Consider the following 15,819-nt stretch of genomic DNA (forward strand, 5'->3'; position numbering starts at 1 on the left):
CTGCCCACTCTCTCCCTCCTTATTCAATATAGTAATCAAAGTCCTACCCAGAGCAATTGGACAACAAAAGGTGGTCAAAGGGATACAAATTGGAAAGGAAGAAGTCAAAATATCACTGTTCAAGTGCAGACCGACAGGAGCGGATGTAGATCGATCCTGAGAGACATAAGCCAGATACAGCAAATACAGAGGCGAATGCCAGCAGCAAACCACTGAACTGAGAACGGGACCCCTGTTGAAGGAATCAGAGAAAGAACTGGAAGAGCTTGAAGGGGCTTGAGACCCATGTACAACAATGCCAAGCAACCAGAGCTTCCAGGGACTAAGCCACTACCTAAAGACTATACATGGACTGACCCTGGACTCTGACCTCATAGGTAGCAATGAATATCCTAGTAAGAGCACCAGTGGAAGGGGAAGCCCTGGGTCCTGCTAAGACTGAACCCCAGTGAACTAGACTGTTGGGGGAGGGTGGCAATGGGGGGGAGGTGGGGAGGAACACCCATAAGGAAGGGGGGGGGGAGGGGGAAGTTTGCCCAAAAACCGGGAAAGGGAATAACACTCGAAATGTATAAAAAAAAAACTCAAGATAAAAATAAAAAAAAAAGAAAAAAGAAAAAAACTGCAAAAAAAAATATCACTGTTCGCAGATGATAAAATAGTATACAAAAGTGACTCCAAAAATTCCACTTGATAACTATTAAGCCTGATGAACAACTACTGCAAAGTGGCTGGGTATAAAATTAACTCAACCAAACCAGTAGCCTTCCTCTACTCAAAAGATAAACAATCTGAGAAGGAAATTAGAGAAAGGACTCCATCAATGGAGGAGTTTTCCTCTTTTTCCACATCCTTGCCAGCATTATTTGTCACCTGAGTTTTTGATCTTAGCTATTCTGGCTGGTGTTTGGTAGAATCTCAGGGTTGTTTTGATTTGCATTTCCCTTATGACTAAAGATGTTGAGCATTTCTTTATATACTTCTGAGTCATTCAATATTCCTCAGCCGAGAATTCTTTTTTTGGCTCTATACCCCATTTTTATTAGGGTTATTTGGCTCTGTATAGTCTACTTTCTTGAGTTCTTATCTATTTTGGTTATTAGCCCTCTATCAGATGTAGGATTGGTAAAGATCTCTTCCCAATCTGCTACATATGCAGCTGGAGCCATGGGCTTGTCAAAAAACCCAGGATCATGAAAACTATCCTCAACAATAAAAGAACTTCTGGGGGAATCACCATCCCTGACTTCAAGCAGTATTACAGAGCAATAGTGATAAAAACAACAACAACAACAACAACATCAACATCAACATCAACATCAACATCAACATCAACAAGGAAACCAAAATGTATGGTATTGATACAGAGACAGGCAGGTAAATCAGTGGAATAAAATTGAAGACTTAGAAATGAACACATACACCTATGGTCACTCGATCTTTGACAAAGGAGCTAAAATAATCCAGTGGAAAAAAGACAGCATTTTCAGCACATGGTACTGGTTCAACTGTAGGTCAGCATGTAGAAGAATGCTATTAAAAATGGGGTACAGAGCCAAACAAAGAATTCTCAGGTGAGAAATATCAAATGTCTGAGAGACACCTAAAGAAATGGTCAACATCCTTAGTCATCATGGAAAAGCAAATCAAAAAAACCCTGAGATTCTACCTCACACCAGTCAGAATGGCTAAGATCAAAAACTCAGGTGACAACACATGCTGGAAGAATGTAGAGAAAGAGGAACACTCCTCCATTATTGGTGGGATTGCAAACTGGTACTACCACTCTGTAAATCAGTCTTGAGGTTCCTCAGGACATTGAATATGGCACTACCTGAGGACCCAGCTATACCACACCTGAGCATATATTCAAATGATGCTCCAACATACAAGGACACATGCTCTGCTATGTTCATAGCAGCCTTATTTATAATAGCCAGCAGCTGGAAAGAACCCAGATGCCCTTCAACAGAGGAATGAATAGAGAAAATATTGTACATCTACACAAAAGAGTACTATTCAGCTATCAAAAACAATGACTTCATAAAATTCATTGGCAAATGGCTGGAACTAGAAAATATCATCGTTGGTGAGATAACACAATCATAGAAAAACACACATGGAATGCACTCACTGATAAGTGGATATTAACCCCAAAGCTCGAATTCCCCAAGATAAAATCCATAGACCACATGAAGTTAAGAAGAAGGGTGATCAAGGTATTCATAGGAGGGGAAATGGAGATCAAATTTGGAGCAGAAACTGAAGGAACAGCCATTCAGAGCCTGTCTCATATGTGATATATAACCAAAACTACATAAGATTAATGAAGCTAATAAGTGCATGCTGACAGAAACCTGATATAGCTGTCTCCTGAGAGACACAGCCACAGCATGTCAAATACAGAAGTGAATGCTAGCCGCACACCATTGAACTGAGAATGGGATCCCATTGGAGGAATTAAAGAAAGGATTAACAGTGCTGAAGGGCTAGCAACCCCATAAGAAGAACAACAATACCAACCAAACGTAGCTGCCATGGACTAAACCACTCCCCAAAGACTATACATGGACAGACCCATGGGTCCAGCTGCCTATGTAGCAAAGTATGGCTTTGTTGTGCATCAATGAAAGAAGCCCTTGGTCCTGCCCAGGCTGGACCCTTCAGTGTAGGGGAATGTCGGGGGATGGGGTGGGTGGGAAGGGGTGAGTGATTAGAGTGGGGGACACCCTTATAGAAGAAGGGAGGAGGATGGTATAGGGGGCTTATGTTCGGGAAACCAGGAAAGGAAATAACATTTGAAATGTAAATAAAAAATAACCAATTAAAAATGTATATAAAATAAACACATTTTTTTCTAATTCAGCACTAGCTAAATCAAAAGATTAAATTCTCAAATATAAAGCATTTTGTTACAAAAGACATTATTTTAAGAAACCAAAGTATACATTTCTTTATCTTTGAATCATAAATATCGGCTTCTTTAGAGAAAAACATAAAGGTTAAAATAAATACAAGTTGATTTATACAGCAAATACGTGTTCATCACCATCAAATTAAACTAACATAACATACTTTTAAGTGTAAGAGTTCCGTCATCAAGATGGTGTATTATAAATTAGTCTCTACATCATATTGGACTTTAATAATATTTATGTGTATGGGAGATGTGCCTGCAATTGTGTGTGTGTGTGTGTGTGTGTGTGTGTGTGTGTGTTTTCACAAGAGTATTTGGCGGCAACAGAGGCCAGAAGAGGGCATTGAATCCCCTGGAACTCTAGTTTGAGACATTGTCAGCTGTTATGGGTTCTGGAAATTTAACCCAGTTACTCTGTAAAAGCATTCAGTACCTTTAGCCAGCCCTAACTTATCACTTATTTTTAAATTGACAAATCACTGATCTTCAATGAAGTTAGGTCTTTTCAATCATGAAATCATTATTTACTGTGTATTTCTAAAAGCTTTGCAAAGAGTTTTATTTCTCACCAACGAAAATTATATGTACATAATGTAAATAAGTCATGTCAAAGTCTAATAAGGTTCAGCGACACAGGTTTGTCTTCTATGATATACAACTGTGGAATATATAATGGCTTTGAATATATGAAGACATACTTTGTGCTTATATAGATGTCAAATATGTTTGGCTACAAAACTGATGAGTAAGCAAAAGTGAATACTAGAACAACAAAATATTATTATCTACATCAGATATTTTCCTATGCCCTCAAGTTGATGTTATTTTATTCCTGTTATTCTTGAGAAATTCTGGTTTGGTAAGATAGTTTAAAGAGAGTTGATAGGATTAATCTTCCCTCTTAAATATGAGTGTAAATAATTATTTTATCAGGCAGTGCTTTGAATCCAAACAAGATCAAAATGTAGCTAAAAGGATTTTATAGCCAGGAATTCAATTTTAATTGATTATCACAACTGCTAATATTAATTTATCAGGTAATTCATGGGGACAGAAATTCTGTTACAAAAGTATTGTTTGAGGATCAAGTACCAACATTTCATTACATAGTTTAACCTTGTGTTTGATTTCTTTCATGTTCCCTAAACATTCTTCAAATAAATATTATATTAAGAATATTAATCCAATCAGGGTTGCTTTTTATGGGAAGTGATAGAATATTACCGCAGAACACTTGTTTTAGCCCACAAGATTACTTCAACTTAATCATCACCACCTAGGGACTAGGAAACTGATTTCGCATGCATCTGGGTACAGTATCATATTGCTACAACACTGATTAATAATCATAGTTATGAGGACAAGACTAGATATATTTACATCTAGGTGCTAGTGGAAAACGAGGAAAAATTAATATTTATTACATTTAGCTTGCCTTGATTTGAAAAAGGTGTTAGTTAATATCACAAACTATATGGGGGACATTTCTGAATACTCTGATGTAAAAATAAATTGTATAGTTTGAGTCTCTGTGGTAGAGGGCACTGAAAAGCATCAGAGGGCTAATAAACTTGGCAATTATATATAGAGAAGGCCTCTTCCTGAGGATAACTGGCCATCTCTCTCCTCAGCACCTGTCAGTTGCCAATAAGGAAGAAGGGAGATTCCTGAACTTTCTCCACTCTACACTGGGATGACGTTGGCTTGCTCACATGTAGGTCTTACATATGCAGCATCTGCTATTTTGAGATCTGTGTGGCCTTCCAGGTTCAGTAAGCGTGGCTTTGCACCAGTCCTGCGCTCTCTGTGGCTCTAAATTTTAATAAGGAAAAACATTTTTAATAATAAATAAGATACCACATACATACCCAGTTAATATATTTAGTCTTAGATGACTTTCAACCTCAAATAGATGTTGAAGAAAAAATAATCGTCAAATGTTTTCAGTGTTTCAATCCAAGGAAACTGAAGATAGTTTCCTTTAAAAAGAAGTGATCAATAGAGCAATTGGGAGAGAACTTGAATATACTCCCCTGACAAAATAAGGAAATGAGAAGATGTCACTTTCCAGAATCCTGTCAGTAGCACTGTAAGAACCAATTTAAAGTGTTTTCTAAACCAATTATTTTCTATAGAGAATACGTGAAATAAAAATGATAGAATTTATCTTTTACTATGAATCAAAAATGAATAGGACTGTTCCTCGTTCCTTTACCTTTTTCTCTTCTCTCTCTCTCTCTCTCTCTCTCTCTCTCTCTCTCTCTCTCTCTCTCTCTCTCTCTCACACACACACACACACACACACACACACACACACACACACAGGCTGTATTTTCAAATGCAGGAAGACACTGCCCTGAATGGACTCTTCCTTTGTGAGCCTGAAGCAAATAACTCAGGCTAAACAAGCATCAGTAAGGTCCCACACTTGAGAAGAGACAAACAAAAATATTGAACTATACTTTGCCAAGTTTCCCTAGAGTCTGTGAGCATCACAATTAGGTCTACAATAAAAGTAGTGGACTGATTTACTAATTAAGAGACAGACAGCAGAACTTGGGAGAGTGAGTTATGACGAAGTGGGAATGAGGAGAGAGGGAAACATTGAGATCAGGGAAGGTGAAAGAGAGAACATGATTTATTATATAACGTGGTAATTATTACTAGTCAACTATTGAAAAAGTCCAGTATAATCAACCAGTAAATAATATACAGACAATTATTCGATAGTCACTTAGAAATAATAATTATTAAACCAGAAATTTGTCATTTAATTACATTTCTATTTTGTATATTGAAGTAATTATTATTTGACCACCACTACAGAATCTTTAAGATTTCTTCAAAGAGAAGCACACAGCACACTGAGGAAAATGTCAAAATCCTAGCATAAAATTGACTCATAGGTTAAATGATTTTGTGGTTAACTTTCGCTTGATTTTTTAAATTATAACCATTACAATTAGTCCATTTAATAAATATATTTGCCTTTAAAATTTAAGATTAATATTTACAGTAAATGCTTACTAAAGGTAAAACAAACCTTACAGTGGTCTATAAATATTAATATTAAAGTTATTATATTTAGACAAGCATAACTAGATGTTTTCTGTGCTTTAGGTGCTCCTTTAAATGTATGCTGAGTTCAAAGTGGTGGGAAAGTATAAAAATAGTCTTAACTAGTCGTGCTTACATTCTAGTATGGAGAACAACCAACACTAGCATAGTAAGATGCCAAAAGATGAGAAACTGGGGAAAACATGCTTTGTATTTAGAAGTGGAATTATGTTTGTGTGTCTGTTTTCTTTTGGTTTTGCTGCAAGAAGATTACTTTATTGCTTTTCTCTAGGGTGTAGTTTCCCTCCTTGTCTTGGAGTTTTCCATCTATTATCCTTTGTAGGGCTGGGTTTGTAGAAAGATAGTGTATAAATTTGGTTTTTTTTTCATGAAATATCTTGGTTTCTCCATCTAAGGTAATTGAGAATTTTGCTCGACTAGTAACCTGGGCTGGCATTTGTGTTCTCTCAGGATCTGTATGAAATCTTCCCAGGATCTTCTGCCTTTCATAGTCTCTGGTGAGAAGTCTGGTGTAATTCTTAAGTCTGCCTTTATATGTCACTTGACCTTTTTCCCTTACTACTTTTAATATTCTTTCTTTGGTTTGTGCATTTGGTGTTTTGACTATTATGTGACAGGAGGAATTTCTTTTCTGGTCCAATATATTTGTAGTTCTGTATGCTTCTTGTATGTTAATGGGCATCTCTTTCTTTAGGTGAGGGAAGTTTTCTTCTATAATTTTGTTGAAGATATTTACTGGACCTTTATTTTGGGAGCCTTTCCTGTCTTCTATACCCATTATCCTTATCTTTTATCTTCTCGTTGTGTCCTCGATTTCCTGAATGTTCTGGGTGAGGAGCATTTTTCGTTTTACATTATCTTTGATGGTTGTGTTGATGCTTTCTGTGGTATCTTCTACCCTTGACATTCTCTCTTCTATCTCTTGTATTCTGTTGGTGATGCTTGCATCTTTGACTCCTGATCTCTTCCCTAGGTTTTCTATCTCCAGGGTTGTCTCCCTTTGTGGTTTCTTTATTGTTTCTATTTCTACTTTTAGATCCTGGATGGTTTTGTTCAATTCCTTCACCTGTTTGGTTTTGTTTTCCTGTAATTCTTTGAGGAATTTTTGTGTTTCCTCTTTAAGGGCTTCTACGACAACCTCAGTGTCTGCTTCAGGGTACTGTATACATAAGGCACTGGAGACTCTATAGGAGTCAGCTACTGCCATGGCATGAACTCTTTGTGCTCTTAGTACCAGGTGTGTGATTATTCTCCTTTTGCAGATGCTATAGATATGTATTAATTAGTCTTTGCCTTCTGTATAAGTGAAAGGAAAAAAAAAACATTTGTGTGATGCATGTCTAATGCCTTTCCTATCAATAGTATCTTCACTGCTTCTGTGAAGATTGCAGCGTAGTAAAGAAAGGTCATTAAAGGATGGTATAGGTACTCAACAATGATCATAAGTCCCTAAATGAAAAGCAGTGGATTCTTATATGCCTGCAGCTTGAACTCCTTAAGGAAGGACCATTTGCAAAGTGGAGGATAAGTATGGATTCTCACACAGTGAAGAACATGGAAGAGAGACCAATAGAACTGAGTAGAAGAAAGAGTAGTTCGGCTTCCTGGAAAAGGCTGATTACCAATAGGATCACCTGGAAAAAAGTACTCTCCAACCTTTGTAGCTGCATGTACTATAGTCCAAGTTTCCAGCTTTGGTTGCCTGCTACACATGCTGGAATGAGCTTCATATAAGAAATCCTTCAGCTGATATCCCAGTATGTAACCTCAATAAGACCCATTGGTTCACCAAGGTGGAATTTGTTGTTTTCTGTATTTTTTCATGTATCATCACTTCCCTTTGTGGGTGAGCACAGTGTGTGTGTGTGTGTGTGTGTGTGTGTGTGTGTGTGTGTGTGTGTGTGTGTGTGTGTGTGTGTGTGTCTATGTTGTGTTTTGTCTCCCTAGGAAAAATCTGTCACTAAGCAAGTTTATGACAGAGAAATACATAAAACCATGTAAGAACACATTGGTTAACTTTATTCACTTATTCAGAGATAAGGAAACTAACATTTCATCTAAAAGATTTTACTGCTTGAATGAATTAATCCCTATATTTTCAAAAGCTTAAAGTTTCAAGATGAATACTCAAAAACTGGATTTATTTAAAAAGTATCTTTGTGTATCACATTTTCCCATGAAACAAGAAGAGAAAAATGTGTTTGTGGGCTCCAACAGCCAGATAATTTGGCATGTCTTATGAACTAATGTTTAGCATCTTTAATATGTTGCCTCAGAATCTAGACTAAAATCAAACGAAAATTTAAAACAGGCATTTGATTATCCAGAATTTCTCTTTAAGTCTATAAATATCTGGAGTTACATAATAGAATGCAATACTAGTCCAACATATTTGTATAACAATTACATACTGTATTATGGACCACATACAAAGTCACAGAATATGAAGTATATGTTAAACTTACATTCATGAAAATTGTCAATTTTCCATTCAAATTCTGAAAAGCAGTGTGTGACCATCCTGTGATTTTTTTTCCTCTTCAAATAATAGATCAAAATGAAACAATTATCTTATGAGTGAGATTCAAGGACAGGTGTACTACACAGAGACACACAGGAGAAAATTTAGTTAAAAACAAAGAATTATAAATGAGTAGAGTTCACATCACATCCTGTACAACAAGTGCCTAAAAATCTTTGTTAGCTTCTTGTAGAACAAACAAAAATGATGAATCAATGCAGTTTTGGAGACTTCTTTTATTATTAGGAGACTGGGGCATAGATACCATCTTCAACAAATTTATTCAGTAGCAACAAAAAACTCTCAGAAGACTGCCCATTATTGACAATTATCACAATTATTTTAATATATATGAGGCCAAAAATGTGTAGTATTGATGAAAGGTACAATTTACAAGCAACAACACATAGCATGTGCTAGTTTACAACCCAGTTTTAAGGTAAATAAGAATTTGATTATCAAAGTAATGATATCTACTACTGAGGTTTATAGTAAAACAAAGGTTAAAAGTTAAAATCATGGAAAAAGAGAGACCAACTTCTAATCAATCTTGTTGCCTTATACATAACACACTTCAATTTTTTTCTGATGATATACTATAACTTCTGGGAACAGAAGAGGACCATACTAGACAATAATGCATGTGGCCCTCAAACTGTGCTGTTTTTTAAGCCTGGTCATGAAATACAGTAAAAGGCCAGGGCCAGGGAAGTTACATACCCAAAAGGAGAACTTATTCATGTTGTTCTTTTAAATGGTCAACTTAACAAAAAGCCTAGTAAGTGTTTATAGCCAGAGATTGGTGCTTCTTCCAACCTCTCTCAGAGAAGCTTCTTGTTATACTGTTGGTGATCAATACAGAAATTCTTGTTCAGTGTGCTGAGAAGAACTTACTGGGAGTACCCAGTCATAAATGTGATATCTATACATCCACTCCCCTGAGCTCAGGAAGAATGGGAGGGAGTGCTGTGAAAAGTCATTTAGACAGGACGTGACTATTGAGCAAATGAACTGGAAGCATCACTGGTTATTTACAGAAGCCTTACATGAGCTATGCTAAGACTGAGCAAGTTAAAAATTTCAACATGGAGATAGGAAGAGTTCCTGAGGTCCGGTCTGTAGCTGAAGAGCTAGTGGCATTTGATAGTTACTCAAGAAGTATCAATTGCTATGCTTTTTTTAACAGCTTAGCAATTTACACAATACTCATATGCCTTTGGAAAAATAATTGGACTTAGTGCATTAAAAATAAATAAATAAATATTATGGAAGGAGAATATAAGGTTGGGAAGGAGATGAGATAAGGTATCCTGTGAGTAATTGAGGGAGAAAAGAAGGGATGGAGATGATCAAAATACATCTTACACATCTATGCAGTTTTCAAGGAATTAATCAAATAAACCTAAATTATTGTGCAGCCTGGTATATGGGCATATGGGAAACCACAATACTCACCAGACTAGGTAAGAACTTCTCCAACTCAAGGTCAACTTGAGATAAAAGAAAATGAATGAAAGAGTCTATCTCAAAAGACTCCCCCCAAAAATGCTGAGTAAAAAACTATAGGTTTAGTGATAGTAAAAATATGATGATCAATAAAATATTTAAGTGGATTTACCTGAAACATGTTTTGAATGCTATCATAAATCACTAGTACCCTATTAAAATTTAAGACAGAGGGTACTTGTATGCATCTTAGATGCCAAAGATGATATAGAATTTAAGTATCAGTAAACATAACAAACTAGAATCCTACTTCATCCAAAGCAATTGATAAATAAAATGACCATTTTATATTTCATTGAAATATTTATCAAAATAATTTATGATTGTTCGAATCCCTATTTTAATGTGCATTTTATTTTTAGACTTTCTTCCTTTCCTAACTAGTTTTCTTAATTTACTTTAATACATTTTAATTAAAATAGAATGGCGTCATTTTTCCCTTTCCCTTTTGTCTCCAGTCATACCCACGTACCCTCACTCCAAACCTCCCATGCCTTTCCACACTCAAATTGACATCAAAATAATTTTCTTTTATAATTATTTTATTGGTTCTTGTATTTATTTACATTTAAATGTTATCCCCATTCCCAGTTAAACTCCCTAACCCTTTCCTTCCCTCCCACCCAATCCCCCACTTCTATAAGGGGTGCTCCCCTAGGTTCCCACCTCCTCCATTCTTGTCCCTGTATTTGCTTTTTTTTTTTTAATTTCATTTTTTTTTTAATTTTTTTATTAACTTGAGTATTTATTATTTTACACAGTGTCCTAGAATTCCCTCCACACTGGGTTCCCCATCCTCAGCCTCCCCCATACACTGGGTTCATCAGGCCTCCACAGGATCAAGGGGACTCCCTATGAGGTTGGAGCCAGGATCAAGGGGCTCCCCTCCCACTGAGCTCTTTGTCCCAGATAAGGTCATCCTGCTGCTGGCACATATGCAGCTGGAGCATAGGTCTCCCCATGTTTGTTCATATCTTGTTAGTTGGTGGATTACAACCCTGGAATGAGTTTTTGTATTCGAATTCTCCTTTGTTTGCATTTTTTGTTTGTTTGTTTCCATCTAGGGGGAGGAGGTCATGTGTGTTTTTCTGTAATTGATATTGATATTTTGTTCCATCATTTCCTGTGGGGTTAAATTCCTTTGTAGAGCTCCATCAGGCCTTCCCCCTAACTCCTCCATTGGGGTCTGCATGCTCAGGCCCATGGTTGGCTGCATGCATCTGCATCTGTATTGGACAGGCTGTGGCCAGTCTCTCAGGGGACAGCATTATCAGGGTCCTGTCAGCAAGTGCTTCTTGGCAACAGCAATAGAGTTTAGGTTTGGTGTCTGCAGATGGAATGGAGTCCTAGGTGTGGCAGTCTCTGGATAACCTTTCCTTCAGTCTCTGCTCCATTCTTTGTCCCTGCACTTGCTTTTGACAGGATCAATTCTGGATTAATATTTTTGAAATGGATGGATAGCTCCATCCCTCAACTGGGGGCCATGCCTTCCCACTAGATATGGTCTGCACAGGTTTTGTAGCTAATGTTATCCCTATTGGGTCCTGGGAACTTCTTGGATTGCTGGCATTTGGGATTTTCCAGTAGCTCTCCCCAGTTTCCCATCCTCCATAGTTTCATATCTCCATGCAATATCTTGACTGTCTATATTCTTCCCTAGTCCCCACTCACACATGATCCTGTTTATTATTATTATTATTATTATTATTATTATTATTATTATTATTATTATTATTATTATTATTTTATGCATCCATCTGTATTTGAAAATTGATACTTATTCTAGTAGAATGAGGTAAGTAAGCATTCTTTTACAGACAGAGTTAGGTCTACAATTTGATGAAGAAAGTTCCTAATCGTAGAAAGTACACTAGATGTTTTATATGAGATACTTATAATGACATCATTTTTTTATCTGTATTGGATTTTTTATACATTTTAAAGATTATCTGCTCTCACTATATTCTCTCTAGAAATGCACTATCCATCCCCTCCTCTTCCTGCTTCTCTGAGGGTGCTCCCTCACCCATCCATCCACATACTCCCACCCACTTCTGCCCTGACATTCCCCTACACTGGGGTATTGAGCCTTGAGAGGACCAAGGGCCTCTCCTTCCATTGATGGCCTACAAGGCCACCCTCTGGTACATATGTAGCTGGAGCCATCTCTGTGTATCCTTGAGATGGTGGTTTAGTCCCTGGGAGCTCTGGAGGTTCTAGTTGGTTGATATTGTTGTTCTTCCTATGGGGTTGCAAACCCCTTCAGCTCTTTCAGTCCTTGATCTAACTCTCCAATAGGGACCTTCTTTTCACTCCAAAGCTTGGCTCTGAGCATCCTCCTCTGTATTTGTCAGATTCTGGCCTCTCTGAAGACAGCTCTATCAGACTCCTGTCAGCATGCACTTCTTAGCATCAGCAATATTTTCTGGGTTTGATGACTGTATATAGGATTGGTCCCCCAGGTGGAGCAGTCTCTGGATGGCATTTCCTTCAGTCTCTGCTCCACATTTTGCCTCTCTATTTCCACCTGTGGGTATTTTTGTCCCCCCTTCTAAGAAGATCTGAGGCATACACATTTTTGTCTTTTTCCTTCATGAGCTTCATGTGGTTTGTGAAATGTGTCATGAGTATTCTGAGCTTTGGGGCTAATATCCACTTATCAGTGAGTGCATACCATGTGTGTTCTTTTGTAATTTGTGTTTCCTCACTCAGGACATGTTCTATTTCTTTCCATTTGACTAAGAATTTCATAAAGTCATTGATTTTAATAGCTGAGTAATATTCCATTGTGTAAATGTACCATAATTTTTTGTATCCACTTCTCTGTGGAAGGACATCTTGGTTCTTTCCAGCTTCTGGTTATCATAAATAAGGCTGCTATGAAGAAAGTAAAGCATGTGTTCTTGTTATATGTTGGAACATTTTTAAGTATATGCCCAGGAGTGGTATAGCTAGGTCCTCAGGAAATACTATGCCCAATTTTCAGAGAAACTGTCAGACTGAATTCCAGAGTGGTTGTACCGGCTTGCAATCCCACCAACAATCGAGGAGTGTCCTCTTTCTCCACATCTTCTCCAGTGTCTGCTGTCACCTGAGTTTCCTATCTTAGCCATTCTGACTGGTGTGAAGTAGATCTCAGAGTTCTTTGCATTTGCATTTCCCTGATGACTAAGGATGTTGAACATTTCTTTAAGTACTTCTCAGCCATTCGAATTCTTTCCTTAGCACTGTGGCCCATTTTTAGAAGGTTTAGTTGATTCTCTGGAGTCTGTCTTCATGAGTTCTTTGGATTCTCTGTAGGATGTAGGATTGGTAGAGGTCTTTTCCCAAGCTCTTTCTTGCCATTTTGCACTCATGACAGTGCCCTTTGCCTTGTAGAACCTTTGCAACTTTATGTAGTCCCATTTGATGATTCTTGATCTTACAGTACAAGCCATTGGTTTTCTGGTCAGGAAATTTTTCCCAGTGTCCATGTGTTCAAGGCTCTTCTGACTTTCTCTTCTATTAGTTTCAGTATATCTGGTTTTATGTCCAGGTCCAACACCCACTTGGGCTTGATCATCTTACAAGGTGATAAGAATGGATCAATCTGCATTCTTCTACATGCCGACCTCCAGTTGAACCAGCACCATGTGTTGAAAATGCTCATTTTTTCCCACTGATGGTTTTAGCTCCTTTGTCAAATATCAAGTGACAATAGGTGTGTGGCTTCATTTCTGGGTCTTAAATTCTATTCCATTGATGTACCTGCCAGTCTCTATACCAATACCATACAGTTTTTATTTCTGTAATACTGTGGGAGATCAGGGATAGTGATTTCCCCAGAAGTTCTTTTATTGTTGAGGATACTTTTTGCTATCCTGGGTTTTTTGTTTTTCCAAATAAATTCGCTCTTTCTAACTCTATGAAGAATTGAGTTAGAATTCTGATGGGGATTGCATTGAATCTGTAGATTGCTTTTGGCAAAATGGGCATTTTTATTATATAAATCTTGCCAATCCTTAAGCATGGGAGATTTTTCCATCTTCTGAGATCTTCAATTTCTTTCTTCAGAAAATCGAAGTTCTCATCATATGGTTCTTTCACTTGCTTGGTTAGAGTCACATGAAGGTATTTTATATTATTTGTGACTGTTGTGAAGGATGTCATTCCCTAATTTATTTCTCAGCCTGTAAATTTTTTGAATAGAATAAGGCTACTGATTTGTTTGAGTTAATGTTATATCTATCCACTTTGCTGAAGTTGTTTATCAGCTGTAGGAGTTCTCTGGAGGAATTTTTTGGGTCACTTATGTTTACTATCATATCATCTACAAATAGCAATATTCTGACTTCTTTTTCAATTTTTATCCTTTGACCTCTTTGTGTTGTCTAATTCCTCTGACTAGGACTTCAAGTACTATATTGAACAGTTAGGTAGAGTGTGGGCACTCTTGCCTAGTCCCTGATTTTAGTGTTATTGTTTCAAGTTTCTCTCAGTTTTGCCTTATGTTGGATACTGGTTTGCTGATATTGCTTTTAGTAAGTTTAGGTATAGACCTTGAATTCCTGATCTTTCCAAGACTTTTATCATGAAGGGGTGTTGGATTTTGTCAAATTCTTTCTCAGTATCTGAAACGATCATGTGGCTTTCTTTCCCCCTTTGAGGTTGTTTATATAGTGGATTATGTTGATGGATTTCCATATCTGGAATGGTTCCTGTGTCCCTGAGATGAAGCCTACTCGACCGTGGTGAAAGATCATTTTGATGTGTTCTTGGATTTGGTTTGCAAGGGTTGTATTGAATAGTTTTATAATGATATTCATAAGGGAAATTGGTCTGCAGCTTGTTTTCTTTGTTGGATCTGTATGTGATTTAGATATTTGTGTAATTGTAGTTTCATAGAACGAATTGAGTAGTGTTCCTTTTGTTTCTATTTTTTGGAATAGTTTTGAGAGAATTGGTATTAGGGTTTCAGTGAAGGTCTAATGGAATTCAACAATAAAACTGGGCCTTTTTGTTGTTGTTGTTGTTTTGGTTTGGTTTGGTTTTTTATTTTTTTGTTTGTTTGGTTTTTGTTGTTGTTGTTGTTGGAATACTTTTAATGACTGCTTCTGTTTCTTTAGAAGTTGTGGGTATCTGTCTAGAAAATTGTCCATTTCATCTAGATTTTCCAATTTTGTTGAGAATAGGCTTTTATAGTAGGAGTTGACAATTTTATGAATTTCCTCAGTTTCTGTTGTTATGTCTCCCTTTCCTTTCTGATTTTGTTAATTTGTATACTGTCTCGGTGTCCTGTGGTTCATCTAGCTAAGGGTTTATCTATTTTGTTAATTTTCTCAAAGAAAAAGCTCTTAGTTATGTTGATTTTTTGTAAAGTTCTTTTAGTTTCTAATTGGTTGACTTCAGTCTTGAGTTTAAATATTTTTTTTTTAATTAACTTGAGTATTTCTTATGTACATTTCGAGTGTTATTCCCTTTCCCGGTTTCCGGGCAAACATCCCCTTCCCTCCCCCCCTTCCTTATGGGTGTTCCCCTCCCCACCCTCCCCCCATTGCCCCCCTCCCCCCGACAGTCTAGTTCACTGGGGGGTTCAGTCTTAGCAGGACCCAGGGCTTCCCCTTCCACTGGTGCTCTTACTAGGATATTCATTGCTACCTACGAGGTCAGAGTCCAGGGTCAGTCCATGTATAGTCTTTAGGTAGTGGCTTAGTCCCTGGAAGCTATGGTTGCTTGGCATTGTTGTACATATGGGGTCTCAAAGCCCTTCAAGCTCTTCCAGTTCATTCTCTGATTCCTTCAACGGGGTCCCATCCCC

This window comes from Rattus rattus, chromosome 1 (assembly GCF_011064425.1).
Source record: "Rattus rattus isolate New Zealand chromosome 1, Rrattus_CSIRO_v1, whole genome shotgun sequence".
NCBI classification, from domain to species: Eukaryota; Metazoa; Chordata; class Mammalia; order Rodentia; family Muridae; genus Rattus; species Rattus rattus.